Below are 8,593 nucleotides of genomic sequence, written 5' to 3' on the forward strand. Positions count from 1 at the left end.
ATATTTCTGTGACATGTGTAGGGAATTTGGACAGAACAGACCATCTGTTGTCAAAGGTCCTCTGGAAAGTTTTCTTCGGGAGAACACACATACTTTGGGATCATAGACACCCAGGAGTGGATCGAGAGCCAAGGCAGGTGTCTTATTGGCACCTCAAGTTTTGCTGGTGGAGATAAGCCCTGCCTTAGTTGGGTTACTCACTAAGTGATGGGATTCCACACTGAAATGACAATGGAAACAGAATATATAGACTCTTGAAATGGAGAGCAATTTTGAACTCACGGTCAACATATATTTCAGAGTCCTGGCTGCAGAGAAATCATATACTCAGAAGTCTGTGTAAAGGATCTAGAAACCCTTCTTTCTAGGGATCCCATGTTCTTAATCTGTACCCTTAAGTTGGCTTGCTAAGTAAACATTCCCTAAAGTTCAATTATAAAGGCTGAAGTTTTAGCTGAAGATGATCTGGAATTCAAATTTACCTCTGCATCTATCTTGTGGTTGTTCATGCTGTATCTGCTTGCCCTATTGTAGTAGAGTGTTGTGTTCTTACATAGCATTATCTACTTTTATTGACTTGCCCAAAACTGACCCATGAAAGGCATGCTGTGTATATAACTAGTTCACACAGTAGAATGTGGGACCAGGAAGGAATCCTTGCTTTGGATAACCAGCTCCATGACTGTGAGTAAGTTCCTTAATGTCCTCAAATAAAAGTTTTCTTAGTTCAGATGAAATGCAATACCACACTAGATTCTTTTGCTAATAGAAGAATTTGAACTTCAGAAACAATTCAGTAAATACTCATATTTGGAATTATAAAATCTCATTGTACACCATGTGAGTTGATTGTATTCCATGATTTATCTTAATGAAGACTTCTAAAAATAAAATTCTCTCCAGTCTCCTCCCTGGGAATAGATGATTCATTATCCCTGCTACCTCACCTACCTAAAATGACCCAAGAAAACTATTGTTTGTTCCTTTGCAAGACTATTCTGCCCATTTTAAACTATTTGCATTTTTCATATATACGTTTTAGAGACATATTCTTAGTTTCTTAGAAAATTCCACCTAAGATTTGGATATTAATGTATATAGAACCCATAACATAGAGTCTAAAGTATGTTCTCTACCAATTGAACTGTAGGTAGAGTTTCTCTGTGTCTAGGCAGTCAGCTCTATACCATCAGCCAGCTCCCAAATAGCCACACTGAGACTTATTATTAATTATAAATGATTGGCCAATAGCTTAGGCTTGTTATTAACTATCTCTTACAACTTTAATTAACCCATAATTCTATGTTCTACCATGTGACTCAGTACCTTATCTCAGTAAGGCAAGTTCATCTTCAAGGAGTCCATTCTTCCTCCCAGCATTCTCTCTGCCCTGAAAATCCTGCCTAGCTATTGACCAGTCACTTCTTTACTAACCATAAGAGCAACACATCTTTATATTGTACAGAAGGATTATCCCACAGCATTGAACCTTGAGTTGAAAGTAGATAACCAGACAGAAATGCCTTTCAGTCCATGCACTTGGTATCCATCTCCATCTGTGTGGCTTCTTCATTGCTCTCACATGCCCTTCAGTTGCCCAAGTACAGAGCATGAGTCTTTTGAAGGATTTATGCTTTTGTTTCATGATACTGTAATTGGCTCCCTTACCAGATTTTCTGTTTCAGTTCTATCACTAATATAGAAACCTATAATTGATATTTCTAAGGTGAACATGTATCTGACGATTTTGTAGTTTTACTGCATTGTTTTGAAAGGTTTAAAGGGTGACCCACCTAAAAATAGCTTCTGTGGAAGCCAGTACTTCCATTTTACCCTTTCCTACCCTTATAATTGCAAAATTTTTCTTCAGAGTGCTTGTGCAGGTGAGAGCAGACATCATTTTCTGGCTACTAGTCACAGGAAAACAAAACATTTCTCCACGCAGCTGCTTATAAATATCCTTTATCAGATTAGGAAGGGAATAATGATCCTTTCTGTGTCCAATTTGTGTGTCGTAGAAGGAGTGTTAAAGTTTGTTGAAGACGTGTTTTTCATTTATCCCGGCAAAATTATGCTTTTCCTATTTATTATATGCTGAATTATTTTTGATTGGGCAAAAATAATTGTGTCATTGACTCTGAGCATTCTCTTTGTGCGCGTTTGAAGAGTTCTAGGGTTATTATAAAAATCTAGAAATACCGTTTGTTTTACTTTTCTTTTGACCAATTTAAAATTGTGCCATTAAGGCCCAATTGTGAATTCCCACCCATTCTGGAGGCTGGGCATTTTGAGCTGGTACTGGTGTCCCGGTTGGCTCAGGGAGCCTGGCAGTCTTAAGGACTCTCTTCCAAGGGCCTCTTCCCTCTCTTCTCTCCAGCAGTCTCTCAGTGCAGGAAAGAGTCTTGGGTTCTTAGCGCCCTCTGCCAGAAGGGTGCGGTGTGCACAGGTGGTTCTTTTTTGTTTGTTTGTTTTGTTTTGTTTTACAAGACAGGGTTTCTCTGTGTAATCGCTCAGGTTATCCTGGAACTCACTCTGTAGACCAGGCTGACCTCGAACTCACAGAGATCCACCTGCCTCTACCTCCCGAGTGCTGGGATTAAAGGCGTGATCCGCCACCGCCCAGCTATGGACCCTAACCACTGGTAGAGAGTAGTAGATGGAGCTGCACAGGTCCCGGGTAGCTGGAGGTGGTGGCGATGCGTCTTCGGGAGGTCCGGGGCGGCGGAGAGTCCGAGGAGACCAGGACGCTCCATGGGCTTTCTCACCGCACGGTCTGTCGCCTCCAGGGCTTTAGCTCCGGGAACTGGAGAGATTATAGGTAGGTGAGCGAGCGGGGGCGAGTGGAGAAATCAGCACAGGCTTGGGCGGGGAGCAGGGAGCGCAGGGCATCCCAGACTGGATCTCAAGAGCTCCTGAGCGGAGCAGCCCACTTTTGGGAGAGCCCTAGACTTCAGTCCCCAGCTCACAACTCGGAGCCTGGAGCTCCTTCCACCCCGGGCGGTGCCCACCTACAGCCTTACATTTTCTTTTCACTATTCTGTTCTTCCCCACCCCCGCATCTTTGGCTTCCCCGCTTCAGCCATCCCGGTTGTTTGATCTCTTTAGTCATGCTCTCCTAGCCCAGCCTCACCGCACACCGGCAACCCCCCCCCCCCCATCTCTTTCAGGTTTCACAGTTGTAGGCTGGGAGGGATCACTCTTTCTCACCCGCTGTGTGAATTCTGCTTCTCAAATATAAGTGAAGGACAGACCACTGCCCAGCCCTGCCCGTGAGATACCTCTCTGAAGGTAAGGACAGGCTCTGGTGCCCCTCCTCACTCCTTTTGCTGCTGCCCAGAGCAAGGGGAAGAGAGAGGCCATGCACTCTCTGGGGGCAAGGATCCTGAAAACAAGATCGTGTGTGTGTGTGTGTGTGTGTGTGTGTGTGTGTGTGTGTGTGTGTGTGTGTGTGGTGTGTACACGGATCACTAGAGTACAGGTTTATAGTTCCTTTGCAGAGAGATGTGAAGAGCTGAAATACAGCAACAGTTGATTTTATTCAGTGCTTACCCCCTGCTGACAGTGTACAAAGCCTTTCTTAGGCTCTGTTACAGTTGCTTAATCGTCGTAGGAAAGGAATAAAATAGACATTACCACTAGGCTTAATAAATGAGGGCAGTAGAGAGATTCAGGAATTTACGTGAAGGACATCCATCAGGTAACAGATTGGAGATTCACATTATATTTTCTTCTTGATTCCAAAATCTTTGTGTTTAATCAAGGGGCTTTCAGAGGTGAGAAGTCCCAGCAGGTTACATCACAGTTATCACATCAATTATTGACAGGGGTGAGGGGGAGAGCTGATGTATGCAGGCTTTGGAGATAGCAAGTACATGAATGCATGTTTGCGCGCGCGCGCGCGCGCGACCAAGAACATCTGCTAGGGAGTCTTCTCTCAGGAACCTCTACAGAAAGTGGAGGTTGGTGGGGGGAGGGGATGGAGATGTCATGAGGTAGGGTGGGCCTGGACTGGCAAATTCCTGGGGAAGCCAAACACCTCGCAAGGACTATAGGGGTCCTGGAGAAGAGGAGGGGAACATGGTCTGTGTGTGTCTGGATCCACACTTGGGAAAAGTGTGGAGATGATAGCAGCAGATAAGTTTTAGGTCAAGCACTATTGTGAGGGCAGTGATTTTCTGGGTGTGTTCAAGATCACATTTGCTGTTTTGCCTCTTTGCAGATGAAGTCAAACAAACACTTACGCATTTGAAACTATAGAGAAAGGATTGTGTGTTAAAAAAAAAAAAATCACAGATAGTCCAGCTCAGTGCTGGAGTGCTTGCCTAGCCTATCTCCAGTTCTCAACCTGGAGAAAAAGAAAAACTTCATGGGGCATTGCAACTTTCATCAGGGCATTCTGTGTTAGGGATCCCTCAGTGCTAGGTTCTGCTAATGAATGGGTGACACTGAGGCAATGTGTTTACCTGTGAGTCAGTGAAACTCACTGACATGAGCTTGGCTGTTTCCTACTCTGGAAAACAGGTTCCTCACTGGGAGGTTTTGAAGGGGCTTAACATCCATGAATTTATTTGGAGGGGCTATTTTTCTAGAATATGGTCTGTTTCCTCATGGTGAGGCCCCAAAAGGGGATGGGACAGAATCAGGAACTTAGGACATGACCACTTTGAAACCCTGAAAGGTTATTCTGAAAGTGCACGCTTGCCTGGGGGGGGGACAAAGACACTGGTCACCTTGCATCTGGCCTTCATTCTATGCCACCAAGTCGAATAACTTTTGAAAGAGAACCTCTTTAGTCTAGAGAAAATTTTATATCATTGGGTAATTGAGTTTGTAACTACTCTTTGTACTCATGGGTACACACAAACATACTTGCACATGTAATAATTTTATATTTTCATATTACATTAACTTTGAAATGAATGTATCTCTTATGAAATGTACTTTTCTGAGTGAACAAATAAGTCCTCTAGATTGATGGCTTTCCATCTGTTTGCACACTGGAATCAGCAGGGAGTATGGAAGATCCAGGGGCCCAGGCTGACCCCTGACAGCTGTGTGGAGCCCAGGCTTCTTTATCTTTTTAAAAGCTCCATGCTGTGCTTATTGGACATCAATTGTCAAAACAAACTTTTGAAGGTGTCATACTTTAAAATGTAGAAGATAGTTCAGGTGTGGAATGAGTTGAGTGATCACTCAGGACTCCCATCTGTCTGTATTTTATGAATTTGGTTCATCCATCAGTTCAGCATATAATCCAGCAAGCAAACATAAAGTGGCCAGTTATAGCAATTACTAGGGATAGATTAGCAAAGTGAGAACAGAGAGAAAGTGGGTATGTGCATGATTGCACACATTTGCCCCTGGGCATCCTGTGCTGGGTTTTCCACAGATACTCTTGAGAGAGCCGGTACATTGTAAGTAGATATCAACAAATTTCAAGAGGAGGTGGGAAGTACTTGACTAGACAGAGAAATAATTCATAGTTATTTTGGAAGTGGAAATTTATTTAGGTTCTGTTTTCATAGTAAGCAAAATTAATACTTGTAAATTTAAAATAAGTCAAATGTACAAATAATAATGAAGCCATAAAAGTGAAGAAAATATCAGTAAGCATTTGTTTACCTCTGAGGGAAAAAAAAAAAACAGAATGATCTCTACTTCAAAGTAATGGAAAACACACACACACACACACATACACACACACACACACACACACACACACACACACACACACGAGTCTTGGCTTGAGTGTATTGATATAAAAATTTCCAAATGCTCATGAAGTAAAGGAGAAATGAAAAGTAAGTTAAACAAATTGGATACAATTCCAAACATTTTGCTATGAAAAGATTCATAAGCATGAAATAAAACAGCTAGTATTATGTGATTATTTGCTTTGTTTATAAAAATAAAGAAAACACGGATTGAAATGAATAAGAGGCCCTGTCCCACTTAAACAGCAGAGTTAGATTTGAAACATCAAGGCCAGGTGTGCTCTCCTGGGTGTGGTAGAAAGTGCTTTGACCTTTGAGGGAGTAAATAGAAGCTGCTGAGAGGTTTCTGGAATGTGGTTGGGCAGCATGCACTCTTGCCTTGGACTCCTCCCCTTTCTCACCGTATCACAACACCAATAAAACGACAAGAAATAAAAAAAAAAAAAATGGTAATAGCCAACATGTAGATGACACTATTCTCTGGACATTTTGGGTAGGACCACTTGGGTTACCATTTTGGGGAGCACCCTATCAGCTCTGGGAGGTAGAACTGCCATTCCCTTCTGTGGTGCCCATGATTGCTAAGCTGGTAAAGGGAAGAGTGAAGGTTCAGATCCAGCCAGGCTGGTGCTAGCAGCTGGGCTCCATAAACCTGAACTATACTGCCTAATGAGCGAAGCCGGTCACGGGTCATCGAGTCATACCGTTCGTTCTGGAAGTGATAGGACATACACAGGAGGGAGTCTGAGTGACAATGAGAACAGAAGAAGAGAAAAAAGTGTAAGGTAGAAAAGCCTTCAGGGCTTAATTATCAAGAGGAAGTGCAAGACACAAAACTAATTAGACATCATCTCATGATTGTAAATGTACTACAAAACGTACCAGGAGAATGTGAAAATGTTAGGCACGATAAGAATAGAATCTTTTCCCTCAGTCTTTGTTTTGGAAATAGTCTACGTTGGACAGACATTGCTTTGCAAATTAGAAAAAAAAAGAAACTGATTGAAGAAGGAAGGAAAGATCCTTCAAGGTTACTGGGAAGCAAAACCAAAACAAAACAAAAAACCTCAGGAACAAGGGACACAAAAGCTAACCACCCTTAAAATTCCTACACGCAAGGAATGTAATGTTCCTTTCCTCCCACATCTGCTTTATCTTTGCTCTGCTAGCTGACCTGTGACAGGTCATAACAGCACTTTTCACAATAGCTCTTTATCTGCAAGTGAATTTGATAGTTAATAAAACACCACTTTCTTCAATTTACATAAGTAACTTAAGAAGCCACGTGGTTGTGGCACATGCCTTTAATCCCAGTATTCGGGAGGTGGAGCCAGGTGGATCTCTGTGAATTCAAGACTGGCCTGGTCTACAGAGCGAGGACAGGCATCAAAACTATACAAAAAAACTCTGTCTCTAAAAACCAGAAAAAAAGTACAGTAGAATATTAAAGTACTATGCACTCCTCCACTCACACAACTGTGTAGATAGCAACTTTTTATTTTTTTATACTGAGATCTTAACTTGACTCACATTGAAAAATCATTCCCTTATTGGAATGCTGAATAACTATGAGATTTTATTTCTTGTGAGGGCTTAAAATTGAAAAAGAAAAAGAAAAATTAGTTCCTCTTGCAAGTCTGTGATAGCCTTAGTTGCAGAAATGGTATAGAGGAAATCACACATCACATCCCGTTTGAGACAGAAATATTAGACAGTGATAAAAAGGCGTGGGAGTAGGTGACTGGAGGTTTGAATTTGACTCTGAATGGTTGGTACTTTCCATGAACAGATATCCTTTTGGTTTTTAGACTATTCAGTATCATCTCTTGCAGATTGGTAGGTGGTTTTGGTAGCTGTATCATAAAAGCCTTCTCCCAGGTTGGCTAGTTAGGATGGGAGGTAAGTGGTATTGCTCTAGGTCCCAAGGCTGTCATGCCCTCAGTAGTCTTTGTTAGCATTAGGCACTGTGATTCCTCAAGATTCTGGGGGGGGAACTGGTTTGCCCTTGGTGTTTTGGCAATGAGCTACTTATTTTATTTGCCCAAGGTCCACAGCTCACTGACAGGGATTCTAGTCAGTTTTGTGTGCCTCTGGAAAGAAACCAACCTCTTCATGTCCGGCTGTGTTCTGTGTGACCTGTGTTCCTTTGAGGCAGTGGGATGGAGGCAGTAGGCTTTTCAGTAAACAAGAGATGTACGATTATTTGTGAAATGTCTAGACTTAATGGAGGACTGACTCTACCAAGGAAGAGACTTCTTCCACTTCGCTGTAGGATCAGAGTTCAAAGGAGCAAGATCAGTGACCTGGGGTCACAGACAGTGTAAGAAGGGTCAGTGTAGGGGGACCTGACACTTACTTTCTCCATTTCCCTAAAGGAAACGCACCACCACCACCGGGTAGCTGATGCTGACTCATGCTGCAGGTACACACACCTCTTTTTTGATGATGGTGGTTACTGTGTGCCAGGCATTGTGCAAACTTTACTGACGGGCAGGAAAACATAGTTCTTAGACTTGTGAAACTTGCCAGAAATCTCTGAAACTGTTAGTCAAAGTGAGGATTTTCTCTTTATGTGGTGATTATCTCACATACTTAGAACAGTTATGGAGTCTCTCTCTCTCTCTCTCTCTCTCTCTCTCTCTCTCTCTCTCTCTCTCTCTCTGGAATACACACACACATGCACGTATGCATGCATACACAAGTGTACATGTGCCTGCATAGGTGGAATTGAATTCCTCAGTATGCCATGGATTTGTTTAATATGCAGAATCATAAATTTTTTTTTTCTAGACTTTTCTTTGACTCCATGGGCAAGATTTGGTGCATCAAGCTAAATGTCAAGGGTTCTATTCTATTAAAAATGTTAAATAATTATGTTT

Source organism: Onychomys torridus, chromosome 18, assembly GCF_903995425.1.
Source record: "Onychomys torridus chromosome 18, mOncTor1.1, whole genome shotgun sequence".
In the NCBI taxonomy this organism is placed as follows: domain Eukaryota; kingdom Metazoa; phylum Chordata; class Mammalia; order Rodentia; family Cricetidae; genus Onychomys; species Onychomys torridus.